The sequence below is a fragment of the Poecile atricapillus genome, chromosome 18, assembly GCF_030490865.1.
Source record: "Poecile atricapillus isolate bPoeAtr1 chromosome 18, bPoeAtr1.hap1, whole genome shotgun sequence".
Lineage (NCBI taxonomy): Eukaryota > Metazoa > Chordata > Aves > Passeriformes > Paridae > Poecile > Poecile atricapillus.
In genome coordinates, this window is record NC_081266.1 from 4,713,631 (window position 1) to 4,731,938 (window position 18,308).

General features: G+C 40.7%; 1 protein-coding gene and 1 non-coding gene across 6 annotated transcripts in view; both read right to left on the minus strand.

The window, feature by feature from the left end:
- Positions 1–18,308, minus strand: part of CALD1 (caldesmon 1) — a 171,422-nt gene that overhangs the window by 83,845 nt on the left and 69,269 nt on the right. For all 5 annotated transcript variants that reach the window (XR_009279084.1, XM_058852848.1, XM_058852845.1 and 2 more), the window contains exon 3: positions 17,464–17,557. The gene's annotated coding sequence lies outside the window, so the exon portion shown is untranslated. The remainder of the gene's footprint in view (positions 1–17,463; positions 17,558–18,308) is intronic.
- Positions 87–224, minus strand: LOC131586219 (small nucleolar RNA SNORA5). The gene has a single exon (XR_009279114.1). It is a non-coding gene; the product is annotated as a small nucleolar RNA SNORA5 (small nucleolar RNA).

An 18,308-nucleotide genomic window follows, 5' to 3' on the forward strand; every position in this document is an offset into this window, starting at 1 on the left:
ACCAGCTCCTTGTTCTGGTCCTTGTTCTGGTCCTTTGAGAACCCAGAACAGCAAATCTTCCATTTTTTCCCAAGAAAGGAGAAAGCCCATGTGTGCAGCTAAACCTGTCCCCAGTTTCATTACTGGAGGACCTGTGAGCTGCAGGACTGATGTGGCTGCCCCTGCCTGGGAGACGAGGATCAAAAAGGAGTCATGGTACACGACAGGAGAAATTCAGAGCAGCACGCTGGGTTTCTGTGCAATGCCAGTGTCCTCAGGGGCCAGGACTGGACCAGGCAGCAGCATTTGGTCTGTGGAGCATTCACCACCAGGGATTTAAACAAAGACTTGGCTGTTAGGATGACAACTCACATGCTAGGAACAAGAATCCCAAAGTTTTTCCTGCTTTACCTCCCCAGAGCAGACATGCTTTGATTTATGCGCACCTTTATCAGTTCCCACCCAGCCAGGCACATCCCTCTCTCCACCTGTCTTTTCTTCTGGGCTGCTCGAGGCTCTGTGCACCAACATTGTCCCTGTGTCCTCTCCAAATGTCTCAGCCCATCCTCCACCCCTCCCCTTTCTACATGGTCCTCAGCACCACCCCTCATCTCCGAAAGCTCAAGCTCTTCCTCAAGAGGAAGTCTGAGGATGATAATAACAACAACCCCAAACTATTTCTGTTCTTCCTCCCCTCTTTTCCTTCCCAGGAGCACTGGGGAGATTGCCCTGCAGTCCTGCTGCAGGAAATTTTCCCCATCCTCAGGGTGCTTTTCTGTCGTGCAGTGAAGATCAGATGGATGGACATCTCAGGAGGAGAGCAAGGGTTTATTCTTATTTATTCAAGATGTAGTGTCTCCTCTCAGAGGACTGAGGCACAGCCACTGCATGACATTCAGAAGGCCTGCAGTCCAAAATCTCTCTTTCAAAAATCAGGAAGCCACTTGGGAAATGGAGTTCAGGCCATCAGTTTGATTTATCTAGCAAAGCCATGCTAGTGCAAGAAAAGGAGCCATCAGCCAGAAGGTTCACTTGAGGAAGTCAACTGTTCAGTGCTGTTCACTGTCTCCCTAAAAATGACAAGCTGCCATCTGAGAACCACTGGACAATAACATCAATCTGTCTAAAAATCCTTCCTATTTCCACAAAAATATGTAATATATATATATATATTAATATATATGTATATAATATAATGCACATTTTTTATACATAGTATAAAATTAAGATTCTCAGAAGACTCAAAAATTGCTTTACTTATTGACGTAGGTACCAATTATTAGAAGTGTTTTCTACAAGCCATTTTTTGGAGTGTGCACATTTTAATGTTTCTTTTTTTAAGATTAAAATTGCTCATGAGTAAAAAAAATCCTGGGAAAAAATGTAATGCTCCACCCAGCTCCCCTTCAGGGCCTGCCCTCAAAGCCACCTGTGAAAATGTCTCTCTGTGTGACCTTCCAAGGTGTGAAAAGACATTTTATTTTTCTACTCTTTGATTGTATACTTATTTTCTTTATTTTTAATAAGTTGCTGTATATATATTTACCTAATAGACCCAGATGTCTGAAATTACTAGACCAGTTCTATTCCCCTGGCATCCACACCTTTGTGCAAATTACTGGAATATGGGCTACTCTCACAGTGTGAAAAGGTCCACCACTCATCATTTTGTTGTTTCTACTTCAAACCAAGACCCTCAGCATCTTTTCAGCTTTTACAGCACTGAAATAATCTGAAGCAAACTTTGGGGGGTTTTCCACCACCAGGTTCAAAAGAGGGACTTGTAGAAGAATTTACCTACATTGCTTGAATCAGAATCACAGCAAAGTGCCCTGAAAATATTATCACTCCCCCAAAAAAACCCTCCTTTCAAAAGCAATAATTGAGTCTTATTCCCTCTCTTCACTTCACATAATCTGTTTGATCTTCACCTGACTGTGGTTTATTCCTAAAATCTGTTGAGTTTTTCACTGTCTTGCTAAAAATTACTTCCTCCGAGGACAGCCACGTTTAATCCCTCCCAGAACAAAACCCACACATGCAAATCCCACTCCCTTTATGTCTCATCCCATGAGAGACTTGGAAAATTCTGGCTTCTTTCTTCCAACTTTCATCCAGGTAGAAAATCAGAAGAAGGCGCACAGTAATTGCAAATATGTGACAAAATATATTAATAGCGCTCATTGGGAATATGCGTTTTGAAAGCAAACAATGAATTGGCTGAGTAGAAATACACACACAACCGTATAATTGTATAATCCAGTGTGGAGAGCAAAATGACCTCCTGCTCTGGCTCAGATTTAAAACTGTCCTCACCCTATTCCCAGCACTGGGTTCAGAGACAACTCAGCATCCAGGGGGTCTTAAAAACCTTTGAGCCAGTCTGGCTGCGAGCAAAATGCAAACTACTGCTCAGGTCTTTGAGCAGAAATGTCTTTCAAGACCTCCCAGCCACCTTTCCATTGCACTGCGTGAGCTCCCAGATGTTTAGGCTGAACTTCTACACCAGCTTCAAGCTGGCTGAGCCAGGAAACTTCAAACAAAAGTTTATTCCCTGATATAGCACGGCTGTGTACTGCTCAAGGATCTGTGCTACACGAGCACATTCCATCCTGCTTCCCTCTTAGCACAAGGACAGATTTCCCAAGTTCCTCACTCACCTGAAGGGAAGCAAGGGGATTTGGCCTAAGTTTCTCTGTAACAAGAAAAAACCTTCTGCTAAATTTCTCATCGTGTCTAAAGACCTCTGCACGCTGTGCCTCAGGTGTGTCCCCTTCCTCTCTGAGCCCAACAAGCGTCTCAGGCTGGTGAATGAGGTGGGCTGCCAGCACAGGCCCATCCTGAATCACTGGAGAATCCCAGTGGAAATGTCAGGATCCTTCCAAGTTCAGCTACACAAAGGTTTCCCATGTGCTCACAACTAAATGTTGCTCCTGTCTTCACTGCAGGATCAGGTGGTGACAGAAGACCCAACTTATTGCCCTCATTGCAATTTGTTTTTGTCCATCCTAGCACCAAACCCATCAAATTTCTCATTGCATTTTGACCTAAACCAAGGCTGCATGCAGCTTTGTGACTTGTACCCCATTGATCCAAGTGTTCTGTTTTCCAGTTTGTGTCCACCTCAGGTGGCTCAAAGCCCTGGTGTCAAAGCGTGGAGCTTTCAAATGTCAGCAAAGGACTGGTCAGTGAGAAGCATAAAAGGTATTTTGCATTAGCTGGCCAAATTCCATGACATCTACTGTATCCCTAGGACTACCACTGCCCTTTCCTTCTACCTCCTCCACCTCAGAAGTGAAAACATAACCTCTTCATTGCCCCTTTTGAAGCTAGAAGCAACTCAACAAGCAACACTCATTGTCTAAATGTGACTTGTTTAATCTGGCACCCGTGAAATGCAGGTATGACAAACATTCTACTGCAATATCTGGGAGAATTAGAGTTCCTTAATCTATCTTCAGTCAAAACAAATAAGTGTGTTTTTTATTAAAATCTGTCAGAAAACATTTGGGAATTATTTTCATTGCTCCCCTATTAATTCTGCTTTAGAAGCAGCCAGTGTCACTCAGGTCTTTTAGAAACAGGCATGACTTCATTGAAACCAAAAGGTGGAGTTCAAAGGATTGATTTCTCCTGTGTCACACCTCATGCATGCCCCTTCTTTAATCCAAAATGTTCGATATCACCAGAACTTTATATTACCAACAGTAAGGCTCCATAAATTCATTTTCAACATTCCTTTCATGCAAAACCACATCTGCAATTGTTTCTGTAAACTTGGCCAAGTATTCATGTTGACTGCAGAAAATAAACTCTTGTACATATACACATATACATACACACAAACCCATATCAAGCAGCTTTATTCCTTCCCAAACAGAATAGCTCATGTGGGACTTGAGGCAAAATAAATATACTAGGTCACATGAACACAGATTTATTCCAATGTAGCTGTTCCTTGTTTCATCTGACCATGCTTCTTAGGACTTCCAAGGGAAACTCATCGATGGCAAACCACCCTTAGCACAAGAAAATCAAATTTTGGTGTTTTCTCAAGGTCCCAGTTTCAGTTCTTTGAACATTTCCCTTCCAGCTACATGTGTATTTCCAAACAAATGACTTTATGAGAAGAAGGCAGTGACTTACAGATAATTTCAATAAGGAAATCAAACCCCCCATCTGTTAAAATCTTTGCTTTTGCTATGAAGTACATTTTCCATCTCCTCCTTCATGGGAGTGAAAAAAGCTCATGTATATTGGCGGGACATTTGCAAACCTGATGAATAAATTAGTGAACACCTCTGTGGCATCCTGAGCAAAAAATACACAGTGATTACATAGAACAGACATTCCCAGCTGGTGCTTTGCAAACTGCTGATGGCCACAGGACCAGGCCATGGTCCAGGCCCTCAGCTGCAGAGGTGCTGAGCAGGTTTCACCCACCCTGCCTCCAGCACAGGTTACCAAAGTGTGCATCACAAATGTTCTGGAAGGTGCCAGGCCCTGTGACAGCTCCTGCTCCTACAGAACCACATAAAATGTTGACAGGGAGATTTTTACCGGGTTTTGTTCCTGCCAGAGGTCACCCCTTGGGTTGATGCCTTGTTGGGACTACCTAAAAACAGAAGCTAGACAAAATAAAGAGAATAAAAAGCTGTTATATTTATTGAAGTGCCTTCAGGTACATTTAGGACAGATGAAACCCACCCAGGGGCTACACTCAAAATGCAATGGGTTTTCATACTTTTATAAGTTTGGTCCATTTGTATATTGTGGGTTAATCTTCCAATTACAGCTTCGGGTAATGAAGTCATTTACCCCAAGTTTGCTCCCTGCGCCCAACTCACTTTTGTTTCCATCTCTCAGGCCTGAGGCAGCGAGGTGTCCTTGATTCCCAGGCCTGGAGAGGAATTGCTGTGTCTGACCAAAATGGCAAAACAGCAGCTGGCACTGTATGTGGAGTTTAGAGCTATGCACCAAAGAACTGCAGGATAACAAACATATCAAAATATAAAAGCTAAAACCCTAAGGTGTCATGGTCTACAACTAAAAGATCCGTGGCTGGTCCATTTCTTGTATCTATGATGGAGTTCAGCACTAGGGCAGGAGCTGCACTGTCCCAGAGGTGTCAGCAAACACTGGTGATGCTCTCATCTCAGAGCCAGCCAGCTCCAGTGGAAAGTCCCCGTTTATCTTTCCTCCCTTAGGCAGGCTGACTGCCATTTCCACTCCTCCTGCTTCCTTCCTCTCCTTTCCTCTACTGCACATCGACTTCAGGGCCAGGCAGAGCTCTCTCTTGACATCTGGATTTGCACATACCAGTCCCAGCCCTGATCTCTGTGACATTTGTCTATCATTTCCCATTAGAAGACGAAGGAAGGAACGAGACATAGCTGGAAGCTGCTGGCACAGCCACCGGTTCTCATGGCAGAAGGATCGACCCTTGACTCTCCCCTTCAAGTGTCCTCTGAAGTATTTCAAGTATGTTGTCCCCAAAGATCAGAAGATACTGAAATGTTATTCGTATACAAACTAGAGTTGAAACCTTGGTCCTGTTGGAATCCTTGGCACACTTCCCAGAGACTTCAGTCAGACTGGATTCCATCCTCACAGATTCATCTAATGCACACAATTAAAGTTCAGTGGGCATACCCTGCAGGCCAGAAACTGGTGAAATCTCAGATTTTGTAAATATAGGCTGCCTCATCCTCTTGTACCTTTGTGCACACACATGCAAAGGCAGAATTGCCTTTACTCTTGCAATCCTTACTTGTGGGAAATGAGTTATTTTTACATGCACCTTTATCACTGAGGAAACACTTAGCCTTTGCTGTAGATACAAAGTGCAGTAAAAGCTTCATCTCCCTTTACCAATGTTTAACCATAAGTGAGAATAAGCCAGGGAGTGAGGATGAGGCCAAACACACAGAAACAGAAGGCATTTTGTAGACCACAAAACCATTTGTAAAAGTGCATCATCCCCAAATGAGCTCTGACTCGTGTTCACTTTTTCCTGCAATGGCACACTGGGAAGCAAGCTCATGGGGCATCATCCACTAGTTACCCTTGCTTTCTGTCTGCTTCCACCTTCATCATCACCTTCTTCCAGCAAAGAGCTTCATCATCATTTTGCTGATCTAATCACAAGAATGATTAGGTGCACTCAGTCCTCCTTGCATGCTTTGTGACAAACCCGTGGTGATGCCCCAGCTTCATCTCCCACGGGCTCCAAGAGCACAAAAACAGCACCCAGGCCAACAACTCCCACCCAGGAGCTCTTTGTTCTTCATAATAGGAAAAAACAACTATAACCAATACATATTAAAGAGGAGAATGCACTCCTTGCCCTGTTAAATGACAATGCCAATTTCCCACTGATTTCTATTACAGAGAATGGAAAAGAGAATCACACAGGCAGAAGCAGATGCACAACTGTGGAAAAGCTTCACCAACACAGTTTCTGAAGGTACTTGTTTCCAAGCAGGTTTTATAAATGCTTTAGCATTCTGTTTGCACACTTTTCTCTGTATCTCTCACATCTTGCATTAAAAGGCTAAGGCGATGCCATTAAAAATAATGAAACGTTTGAGCAAATCTTAAGGTAAGGTTCCAACAGCAATATTCACTCAGCCAGGCTTCAAACTCCACATGTTTTCTGGAACGTGTTTCAAACTACAAAATCATGATACATTAAGCTACATAGTCAGTCATAAAACAGTAATAGAAAAGAATATGAAGATAAAATGCAGCCAGCTTACTGTGGCTTCGGTTTTGTGTTTTCAACCCTTTTTCTCTCTGTGCTAAAACATTCAGCTCCAGGATCCAGCTCTGCCTAGTGCTGAACATCATAAACTCTAATGAGAGTTGAGGGGGACTCTGGTCTTGCTCTGTTGAGCCAACACCAAGCAACAATACTGGGTTTTAGACATCATCCCTGCATTTTTAAAGAAAAAAGAAATACGAGCAAAGAAAACCCAAGACACCTAAAGTTCTTTGGTTTGCTGATGTTGCTGGTTTTCCCCTAAGAGACACCGAGTATTTTGAATCCAACCAGTTCCTTGGAAGAAACAAATGATAAATTTTCAAGCTGCTGCCAGCTGCTTTTAAACTTTAACTCCTCTTCCCTTGCAATATCTCTACACTCACACCAAAACAACACATGATAGACACATTGCAGCTGAAAGGCCAGTTATTCAGTGGCAGAACTTCATGGAAATCTGTGGAATTCCACCTGGAATGGATCCAGCTGCGGAAATTTCTGCTGGGCTTTTCCAGCTCACACTTCTGGTCATCTTTAAAAATGAAACCCAGATTGTTCGCTGCCAAGTTAGCTCTATCAATTTATCTCTAATGAGCAGCAATTCCAAGTTATTCTGGGTGAAAGCTGAAGCTTTAAAGGGCTTTAAAGGGGTAAAGCAGGGCAGCAAAAACACAAAGGCTTTCAACAGGGTGTCACAAAATAGATGTACATCCCTCAAAGTCCACATCATGCACCCCCAGTGTAGGCTGAGTTTAGCTGAAAACAAGGAAACACACAACAATGTCACCAAACCAGAAGACACAACAGTGGTGAGGCTTTGGCCTGGCTCAGAGTCAAATAAACAAGGCAGGTGAGACCTGAGATTGCCCTGTGTGCACACAAACACACAAAAATGCTTTGTATTAATGTGGCAAAAGAAGGTTACTCTTGAGCACTGCATAAAGCAAATAAATTTTTAAATTGTTTCATTTATTTAGGAACAGTGCCTCAGGTATCTGTGTGGTCCAGAGGCAAAAAAATAAAAAAAATAAAAAAAAATTTAAAAAATTTAAAAAATAATCCATCAAAAAAAAAGATTGGGAAATAAAAATAATTTCTGTACTGAATGTTACCTACCACCATTCCCTAAATCCCCTTCCATAAGGATCCAAATCCCCTATGGGCTCTCCTCCAGCCTCTCTTCTTGCCATGTAATTCCACCCAGCTCAGACTGACACACATGACTGGTCACAGTATAAATTCTGAAGCCCCTTTTTCACAGCCACAGGGTGCAGCTGGATGTGTAGACAGAAGAATCAAACCAAAGTCCCACATGATAAACTTGGAGGATTCTTACAACCCATGCCTGAGCTTTAAAAAATAATAATAATTTATTAAATTTGATCGTTATTAATTAATGACAATCAATCAAATAAAATTTGTTACTGTTATTAAAAATTACCAAAAAAAATTACAGCATGAAAATAGCTTGTACTCTTAATGAGAACAAAGAAAATGAAAACCATATATGAAAATCATAAATAAACAGACAGATTTTCCAATGCTTACCTGAACCAAATAAAACTTTTACAGCTTGTAAATACTGACAAGTGTCACTTCAGATCCTGTTAAAGGAGTCCCTAAACATAAAAGACAGGTTGCTCTCTTGTTAAATCCTTTCTCCCTTGCTTTTCCACTGCTGAAAGTAATTGAAAACAGAAAACATGCACCTTGGTACAGCCTAACTTTTCAGGAACAGAAAGTGTAAATGTAATTATATACATCACACTGCACATCAAGTTTGCTCTCAGTTGCACCCATCTACCTTCACACAAAGCAAATTAAAATCCAAAATCATCAGCACTTAGAGTCATATAAAATAAATGCAAACTACAGCCTAGAGGAGCTATTAGGTGATATCCCTTGCAAGACACTGAATAAAATCCACTTGAAGATAGCACCAGTTTTCTTAGCCAGGGACTGCTGCAGAAGACACAAACTCATAATGTGCACACTCAGAAGGCTATTTCAAAGAAAACAATGTTACAAACATTATAAAAACGCTGCCCAAAGCAGAGTGCTGTATAGGGAATACGTGTGATTTCAAAGTCTGAAGGATGTGCACATACTTCAAAGAGATCTGAATTTTTACTATCTTTGCTACTTCTTTAAATCCGTATTATTTTGGTATATATATTAAAAAGGAGACAGAAATATCTTTGCAGATGACTAAGCAGTTTCTTGATTCCTATTAAGCACCAAAAAAACAGCCTTGCCAATTTATCCATATTTAAGTTTCTACAACTTAATATAAACTCACTTCCAAGAACTACATAGGTCTTCTTAAAGTATTTGCAGCAAGAAGTCAATGCTGTGCCAGCTGGCAGATTAAACAAGCCATTAAATAGGCTCCTACTGAATTTAAAGGATTGTTTTTCATCTTTTCCCTCTCTTCTCCTCCACATCCAGATGTATTATTTAGGGAATATTTTCCAGTACCGGTAGAAAAAGTAAAAGAAATGCCCTTGGCACATAATGAGTTTTTCCTCCAATGTGGTCTCCTGCTGCACTTGGAATTTATTCCATTACTGTATGGCTTGCAATGGTCCCAAAATACCCCTGACTATGTGAAAAAATAGGGAAAATGTGTTTGAGGAAGGTATGATTCTTGACTTGAAAGCAGGGACAGTGTGGGGTGACAATTTCAGTGGGGCCATCCCACAGATCATGTCCTGCAGGAGAGCAGGGCTGTTCCCTACCCTTTCTAACTGGGAAAGGCACAAACCAGGACTTCAGTGATGAGAATTAAAAAACAACTGTGGTAAAACCCTAGGGTTCCACAGAACAGAGGCCTTCAGCATTTCATCTTTCCTTCAGATGTTCAGTGCTAAAGTTACCTGAACTTCATCATCTAGCAGGGTTCAGAGGATCAGTGAGTCTAGAACAAACACAGATATTAAACCAGCCTGGATGTCATCTACCAAAGGGAAAAAAAAAAGCTAAATAACATTATTTCAGATAAAAATGCCAACATTGAAGTCTTGCAGATAAAACATCCTAAAAGATCCAAGCTGTATCTGCTCCCTGTGGCCATTGCAGGCTGACTGGAATCACAGACAACTGAAGGAGTAGTGGTGGCTTTTGAAATGCCTGGAAAATAATTTTACAAAAAACTGAAATTTTTAGGCCTCTCTCAGTATTTCAGTTCCCAGGAAGTAAAAACTTTCTTCAGTCCCATAAACTTGCTACTGAACAAGAAAACCAAGGAGGCCTTAAAAACAAGGCAGGGGCTGAGGTTCACTGAAACTTGCCCATGGCTTGGAGCATCTCCTTTCCCAGGGGCAAGAAACATGGAGATTGGACCACTTTGCTTCCCAAAAAACATCTAGGCCCATGCAATGACTTCAGAATTTGGCTCCAGCAGGGTGTGTGACTTGCCAGAATTGTTCTGGGGGTCACAAACATTCCCCTCTCCCTTCTTGAGGGGTAGTTTAGCTGTTAATTGCCAAAGCTGAAGTGTAAAAACCTGTGTTCTGCATGTATTCTTTGTTTCTAATCCCCTGTATCTGTAAGGGGACTCCCTCACTTGGCTAGCAGTCGGGATTCATTAGACCTTTTATGATGATTCTTTCTGTTGTGCAGATATATGATGAATCTCAGATGTTTAAATAGCATATAACAGTGCTCCATTGACCTTGCTGAGTACAGTTGGAGGGGAAAAAAAGGTAATTTTCCTCAAAGAAATGTTAAAAATGTGTCTCCACATATAGCACAGATGCAGAGGATAAAGAAACTCCAGAGGGATTAAAATATTTTAGATTAATTTGGAAGAAGGCCACATTGTGTAAAGCCTGGTTAGTTTGGGCCTTTCCAATTCCACGCCGTATAAACAAACCCATTTAAACTGCATTTGTTAGAAGGAATGTTTTAGAAAAAAAAAAAAAAAAAATTTAAAAAAAAATCCCCCAAAGCAGTTGTAACTCAAATGACCTCCAGTTCTGTATTCTCTCCTTACTGCCTAAAGAACAAACATATGTACCATATATTCTAGCCAGAGTTTGTGCAGTCGCTGCATGATTCATACTGCTTGAAAATTAAATCATTTAAGGGATTCTGGCTCCCTCAAGCAAGGTTTTAAAACTGAGGCAAGGTTGGTTTTGGAGCCAGCTTCCATACTTTGAACAAGACCATTGCTTATAGATCTTTGCTTTGGGCTGGGTGGAAGAAGTTAAAAGATGAAAGTAAATTGAAAGTAAGAGACTGAAAGAAAGAGAAAAAGGGGGGAAAGAAAAGAACCTGTAAGATCAATATATTTATATAAGAATGAACCTAATGTTCAGCACGTCACTGACTGGCAGAAGCAAGTCCTTCAATGTTTACTCACTTCCAAGTGAGTAAATTTTGATCATTTTACTCCTACAGAACAGTTTTTGCTTGTAGAGTCTTCCAAAGGGAAAAATCAGAGTGTGATTCTAAATAACCATATCAAATAAAGATTTTCTGGAAATTAATTAATTGATCAGGTTGAGACACAAATGAACACGAGGGTAGCAGTGCACCAGCCAGAGGGGTAACAGAATGAAACACAGAGTGAAACACAAACTCTTGAGTCATTTTGCTTTATTAGCATCTGCAAAACAGTGGGAACTTAAAATAAAGGGGTTTTCCTTATCATCAACAATAAATCCCAGAGTGACTCAGCTGGAGGAATAACCTAGCTGCCATGTGGATAAAGAGACTTCTCCAGAAGCCTCTGGAACATCTGACCACAAAATGTTGTCTGCCCTCTCCCAAACACCCAAAAGAGCCAATATCATTTCACCACTCAATGTGTCATTATCCTGGAGAGGAATATGGCAACTTGACTGAAGTTCAGAACACTACAGCTCGATAGCTTAGAGCTCAAAACGAGGGGGCAAAGTTGTTTTCATTAAAAAGAATGCATGTTCAGATAATAAAAAGATTAATTTAAATTCTGGGATTTGAGGGCTAGCATCCCTTCTCCCATCTTACATCATGGTCATAAAACTCTACTGGGATGATGGCTTCTGCAGCTATCATTTATTTGATAGCACATAAAATTCTACCTTTTTAAGTTCTCCATGTCATTTTTCCTCTGGGTTGGTCCTTCTTTGTGATTTTCACGTTTCTCTAGCATCTCAACACATTTTCACTTGGGCTGCATCTACAGGCAGCCCTGTGCTCCCACACTCAGCCTGCTTGCAGGGATGGCAGGGATACATCAAGCTCTCCTTGGAGACACTCCAGGTTTGCAGGGATATAGCCATAAGGAGAAATCTGGCTAAGGGGACTTCTGCATCAACAAAAAAAATCAGTACAGAATGTGGAACTCCCTGTGGCTGGGTTTTGTTCTTCAAATGTCATGTATGGACCTCTGTTTGCTGATGTACCACTCTACATTCATGAAAGCAAGATGTTCCCTTGTCACTTGGACTATCATGGTGAGACTTTTTAAATAAATACTTCACATAATTTCAGAAACAGATGTCAGACAGTAAAACTGGATGTTTGCAATAGAAATGGCCAAGTCCTGTTTAGCAGTGCTTGGAATTTTATATTTTATGCTTCGTATTATCACCAGCACCGCATGAAAACTCAACAGCTATTACTTCCTCAACTTTTCTCTTGAAATGCATTTATCTTTAAAATTTACTCCAAGAAGTTTACAAGCAGAAGTGAATATTTTTCAACATCTGCCTTTTCACTCACATGCCTGCTACAATTCCACATCCACATTTTTTATTTTCTGCATCTTCAGAAGGAGATGGGTTTGTTTGCTCTACCATCTCTCACAGTGGCTAAGAAAGTTTAAAAGATACTCAGCCGAAATTTTGCTTTTCTGGGCAGTTCTAGCCTCAATGTTGTTCCTCATAGTGCTCCTAATTAAATATTAAGTATTATATAACTTAATCCATTAATATTGCCCCTTCCCTGACTGATTCCACTGGAGTATGTCTGGCACCTGTAGTAATAAATTTCGAAAACTTACTGGCTCTTAGTCCAGTGGCAGAAGTAAGATTAATTTGATGTCTTGATAAATCCCATTGTTTCAGTTTATTTACATGCTACAGCCAACTTTCTGCTGCCTGAGTTAGCCAGGGTTAGTGTGGTGTTAAGGTCAGAGATACACAGCAGGGACACAGATGTACACTCACATCCCAGTTAGTGCTTATTGTTAATTTTTTAGAGACTACATAGACTTTTTATGGAATAAAAATTCTGGTAAGGAAAAAAAAACAACAAAAAAAAGACAAAACATGGAGAGAACAATTAATAAAAATGAATAATTCAATTACATTTCACACTGGGATTTGTAGACTTTTCTCAGGTTTTGCCTTTCAGGATTTTCTTTGCACTTGTAAGGAAAATAGCACTTAGATTATCCTGACTTTTAACACAGGGGAAAAACACGACAGAGATTTGTCTCTCAGTGATAAAACCAGCAAAAATAGAACACATATGATAACCCTGACTTTGAAAACCATCAGTAAAAAGCCCCCCGAGCTCCGTGAACATGTTGCAGACTGCACATGTCACATAACTATGGGCTAGGAGTTCTTTGCCTGAGGCTCCCACATTTAACAAAGGGAAACACTGCATTCAACAAAAGATGCTATTCTAGTTATGTGCCCTTTTACCCTGTCAGAGAAACAGCTGGTATCATAAAGTCACAGCTAATTTGTATCATGTCTGCACTAACAGTCAGATTTAGTTTGTATCAAACTTTCAAAGTTGGACTTAATACCAGTTGATGGATGACAGCTTTTCTTGCCTCCCCCCTTCTCTAAACATATTTAAACATTGCCTCCCACATAAAAAAAAAGCCCTCCCAATATTCAAAATACAAACAGAGTCTTTAACATGTTCACATAACCAAAATTTATGTTAAATATAAATCATTAAAACTAGCAAATTTAAAAAATCCTGAAGAAGGGTGAGAATACTATTCCAGCAGTTCAGTGACAAATAAATAGTGTTTTAAGACAGACATGTGGGTACCAAGTGTAACAGAAAAGAATTTTCTCCTAAATAAGAGCAGAAAAAAGCCCTGCCTCAGGTAATCTCTTGAAGTTTGGGGTATCTGTTCTCCTGAAAAAATTCCAGTCTGCCTGCAGAGACTGTAAGGGTCTTTTTCAAGGTCAGCACTCAACAATTTAGGGAAGACCAATTTCACTTATATTTTCAGGAGACCTGTTTCTCATTTAGGCTATTAAATGTCATCTACTTTCATTTTAAGACCCGTGTAGCAGAATGCCTTAACTGTTTAAAGGGACTCCAGTGGAAGTGAGAGGCCAAAACCTCAACAGTTCCAAACCCACAGCACTTACGTGAGAAAAAGTTGCAAAAAAAAATCAGGATTTTGTTGGAAAACAGGCATGGGGAACTTCCAGAGACTGGGGGGTTCAAGTTCAGTTCAAATCAACATCTAACAATGCTGCTGTGCTGGAGGTGACCCCACCTGAGCATAAAACACCAGCTGCAGACAAGATACTCTTTTAAAATTTCACCTGCTTCTCACTTCCACATTACACAGAAATTTTGGGCCAAATTTTGGGTATATTTGCATTTACCATGATCTGAAAGCATCACCTTAACTGTAGGCAAGGGAAATCTGTGTAATGCCACACAGGAAAATTATTATCAGGGCTCTAAATAATTGGCCCTGTTTATCAGAGAGAGGTTGGTCTGCTCTGTGAAGTTACCAAGCCAAAAATGGCCCTGGGAAGTTCAAAGCAGCAGCAGAGATGCAGCTTTAAAGTGCTTTAAAGGAGATCTTATTGTGATGGAGCTGAGGAGGAGCAGTTGTCAATGAAGACAGAAGAAGCCCAGCTCCCAGCCTCTCTTTCCCTCAGCACATGCATTTCCTGACTTAAATCATTGCCCTTAAGAAGGGCAATATTGCACAGAGGACAAAGACACAGCTTCTGCTGTCTGATGGACTCCCTGCCAGTGTCTGATGCTCCTGCCACCTCCTCTCCAGTGAGCTCTGTCTGCTCCCTACCTGCTGAGAAAATGCAAATAATCAACTCCACTCCCTTCACTCCGAGCACAGCAGTGATTCTGCCCTTACATGTCATCTTTCCGCTTGTTCAGAATTTTTTTTAGTATTTTTTTCTTCCTCCTAAATGTTCTTTAACCTCTGTCTGACAGGGCATGGTTTATCAGAAGTAGATTTCTCTTCAGCTACTCAGTGTGTCTGCTTTACAATTCCTTGGTGCTGTAATTTCCTGGGAAATAAAAAACATTCTTCATCCAAAACTCCCCCAACAAAGGCTTGAAAGTAATGCAGAACTGCAAAACAACAAGCAGGGCAGAGAACAGCCTGCAACAATGAGTCACAACAGGTTTACTTCTTTGGGCTCACCCTTAAATGAAGAATAACTTTCTATATCTAAATGATGTTTTAGCTTTGTTTGCAGCCACTCCAAACAGCTCCAACACCTCCTCAGCGACCCAACACAACACAAAACCCACCAGGCTCTCATCTCTCACAAAAGAGCTTTTCCAAAATGTGCCCAGCTGTACACAGAGCTCACCTGAGGTCCCAGAAGCAAAACCTGGGCTAGATTGAGTCCTGCCCCTCCTTTTCCAAGTAGCAGAGAGGATGGATGAGAGAAGGAAGACCCTATGTCCATCTAACTTTACCTCATCACAGTAAAACCATAGAAAACATCTTCAGAGACTCTTACAGAAATGCTTTCAGGCTTGATTATTTAGGAGAAAAGCTGACCAAACCCATTCTTGCACAATGTTTCCTAATGGCAAACATCTTCCAACAAAACAAACATTTCCAAGGGAAAATAAAAAGCAATCATCCCTATCCAGTAACTCTGAACCTTAACCTTTGAGGGTAGCACTTGTTTTTGAAAGTAATTCATAATAAGCACGTCAGATTGCCTTCCAGAATCAGGTTTGAGTGTACTCAAGAACTAACAGAAGTCTTAACAGGACTGTCATGATAATACTAAACTGTTACTGCATTTTATGTTCAGATAAAGAGATGCACCTCATTTCCAGATAATGCTGTTTTTTCCTGTTCCAAATGAGTGTATTTGTCCACAACATTTGCTTTAATGATTTTCTAAAGGCAACTAATAACATGGCATTTTCATTCACATCCCCTAAAACCCATCCCCCTGTTCAGCCAGCTTTGCCATGTGAAAATGGAAATTTAAGTATGGAAAATATGATCAGATTTCTCTTTTACTTCTTTGTGATGGAATTCTCTTGTCACCTTGACAAGGGCTGGGCACCAGAGGGACTTCAGCATGAGAGAGGTGACACTTACCCTGCACCCTACCCTTGGAGAAGCTGGCTGAGTCCCTGGGGGATGGATTTTCAGATGCAATTTATGAACCAAAATAAGGAGCCAGCCCCAGCTCAGTTTTCAGGGACTGCAAACTTCTTCTTCTTCTTTTTCTTTTTCCTCTGCCTTCTTTCAACACCACAGCCTGCGTGCTCAGACCTGTCTACAAATACAACTCCAGCTGTTGAGGTGTCAGAAACACTCTGGAGGGCAGTCACTGCTCTCTGAATATCCAATCCTTAGCACAGGGAAAAAGGATTTACATTGATGATCCCACTTGCTTTTGGACAGCATGGCCTTCTTAGCCTGGTTTCGTATTTTTAAGGAATTTCAATACCTCATAAACACACTAGTCATGGAAGCATGTGGGAACTTACAGCTAGACATCTCATGGGAAAGAAGTGTTCCATGGGAAATTTTAGAACATTTAGGCTGGTTCTGAATCAAAAAGAAATCCTAATTTCGAAACACCAGCATTTCCCTACAAAATTCCAGATTGCATCTGGCTTCAGTTTTAAATAGTTCCCCCCAACAAAAGGCTCGAAAGTAACGCAGAACTGCGAAACAACAAGCGAGGAAGAGAAGAGCCTGCAAGGATCACCAGCCCATTCAGCACTGGCACAAACCTCCTCACAAAGAAGTGTAGGCAAAGCTAAATTTGCTCCCCCAAAAGATGATGCCAAAGGGAGCTGACTCAATGCTGGAGCAATAATATTTCTGAGCCATCATTCTGCTGTCACAGGCACTGCCTAAACTCAGAGCCAGTCCAGAGTTTGTCTCCAGCCTGGAATTTCCGTATATTGAGGGGCTAAAGTTTACACACATTATAAACACTTCCTTTAAATGGTTTGTGAGCCCTCACTTGTTCTGGCAGTGAAAGAACAATGTTTGTAAAAAAAAAAATGTCTAAGTGTTCCATGCTGTAAATAGTCAGTAAACAGTTACTTGGTCTCTCACATTCTTCTCAGAGCCTGCCTGCTCTAAAAAGAAGACACAACAGGATAGCAGCACACCAGCATATGATCACAACACAAGTAATTGTGATTTAAGACCCCCCACTGCAAGAAAAAACTTGCTAAAATCCAGTGGAGAAACAGAACTTCTAAAAATACATCGTACATCGACAAAATGCTTACTGTAAAACACAAAGATTTTGAGTTGAAGGCAAAATTCCACATGAAATGCTTTAAATCTACTATCAGTTCTGGACAAAATAATCACTGGTGTCAGTGACACCAGAGGGACAAGAGCCAAGGGTCTGCTGCAGGGTTCTCCACTGATTTTCAGAGGAATTTGGATCAGCCTCCAAAGAAATAAGAAAACACACAAGAAAACGAAACAAAAAAAAAGCCTCAAATAAACCCCCCTGAATACCACAGGAAAGGAAGTCTGGGGTAATTTCTTTGATCATACTCACAGGAAGGCAATCAGAAGAAATATTCTGAGCTTTTCAGTAACAAACCAGCTGCTTGATGGATCAAAATGATGACTCCAGAAAAACAAGGTGATACCTATACAAAAACAGAAAATAAAGAACCTTATTTAGCAAAGACATAATTACTCTGCATTCTTCATTCTTCTTTGGCAAAGTCCTCTTTAATGACACTCATGGAAAGTTGAGTTGTTTTTTTTTTAAGGTATTGAATCAAACTTTAAAAGTTTTAAGATACCAACAAAACCCACTGTGAAAAGCTCTAGAAATTTGAATTTGCCAAAGGAGATTTTGATTTCCCGAGATCTCTTAACCAAGTCACTCACTGAAACATCTTTCAGAAGTGAAGCTGATACAGACTCTTGTTATTAGAAGAAGATGAAACACACTGTCTGGCCAGCAGTGAATTTTCACAGCAGAACCACGTTTCCAGCACATCCCCCCTAAGGATATAGGATATTCCCTGCTTTATAAAACAAGTTCAAAAGAGAACTCCAAAAGCAGATAAACAGTAAGATGACAGTCTGTAGATGATACAAAACTATTCAGTTTAATAAAACTTAGAAGTCTACTAATTGGGGAAAGAGTTCATAGTAACGAATTTCTAGAGGCAAAATGAAATCATCATTAAAAAGTAAAGGTACAGGAGAAAAAAAACAAAGACAGGCTCTGCTTTCAGCTACCTCTTTGGTAGTATACAGACACATCAGAGTAAAAATAAAAACTTTGCTTCTCTTTTTTTTTCCTTTTTTTTCCTTTCTTCAGAAAGCCTCTCGTGGTCCTTTCTCTTTAGAACCAAGGACCTTCATATTGAACATCCTGCTGCCAGC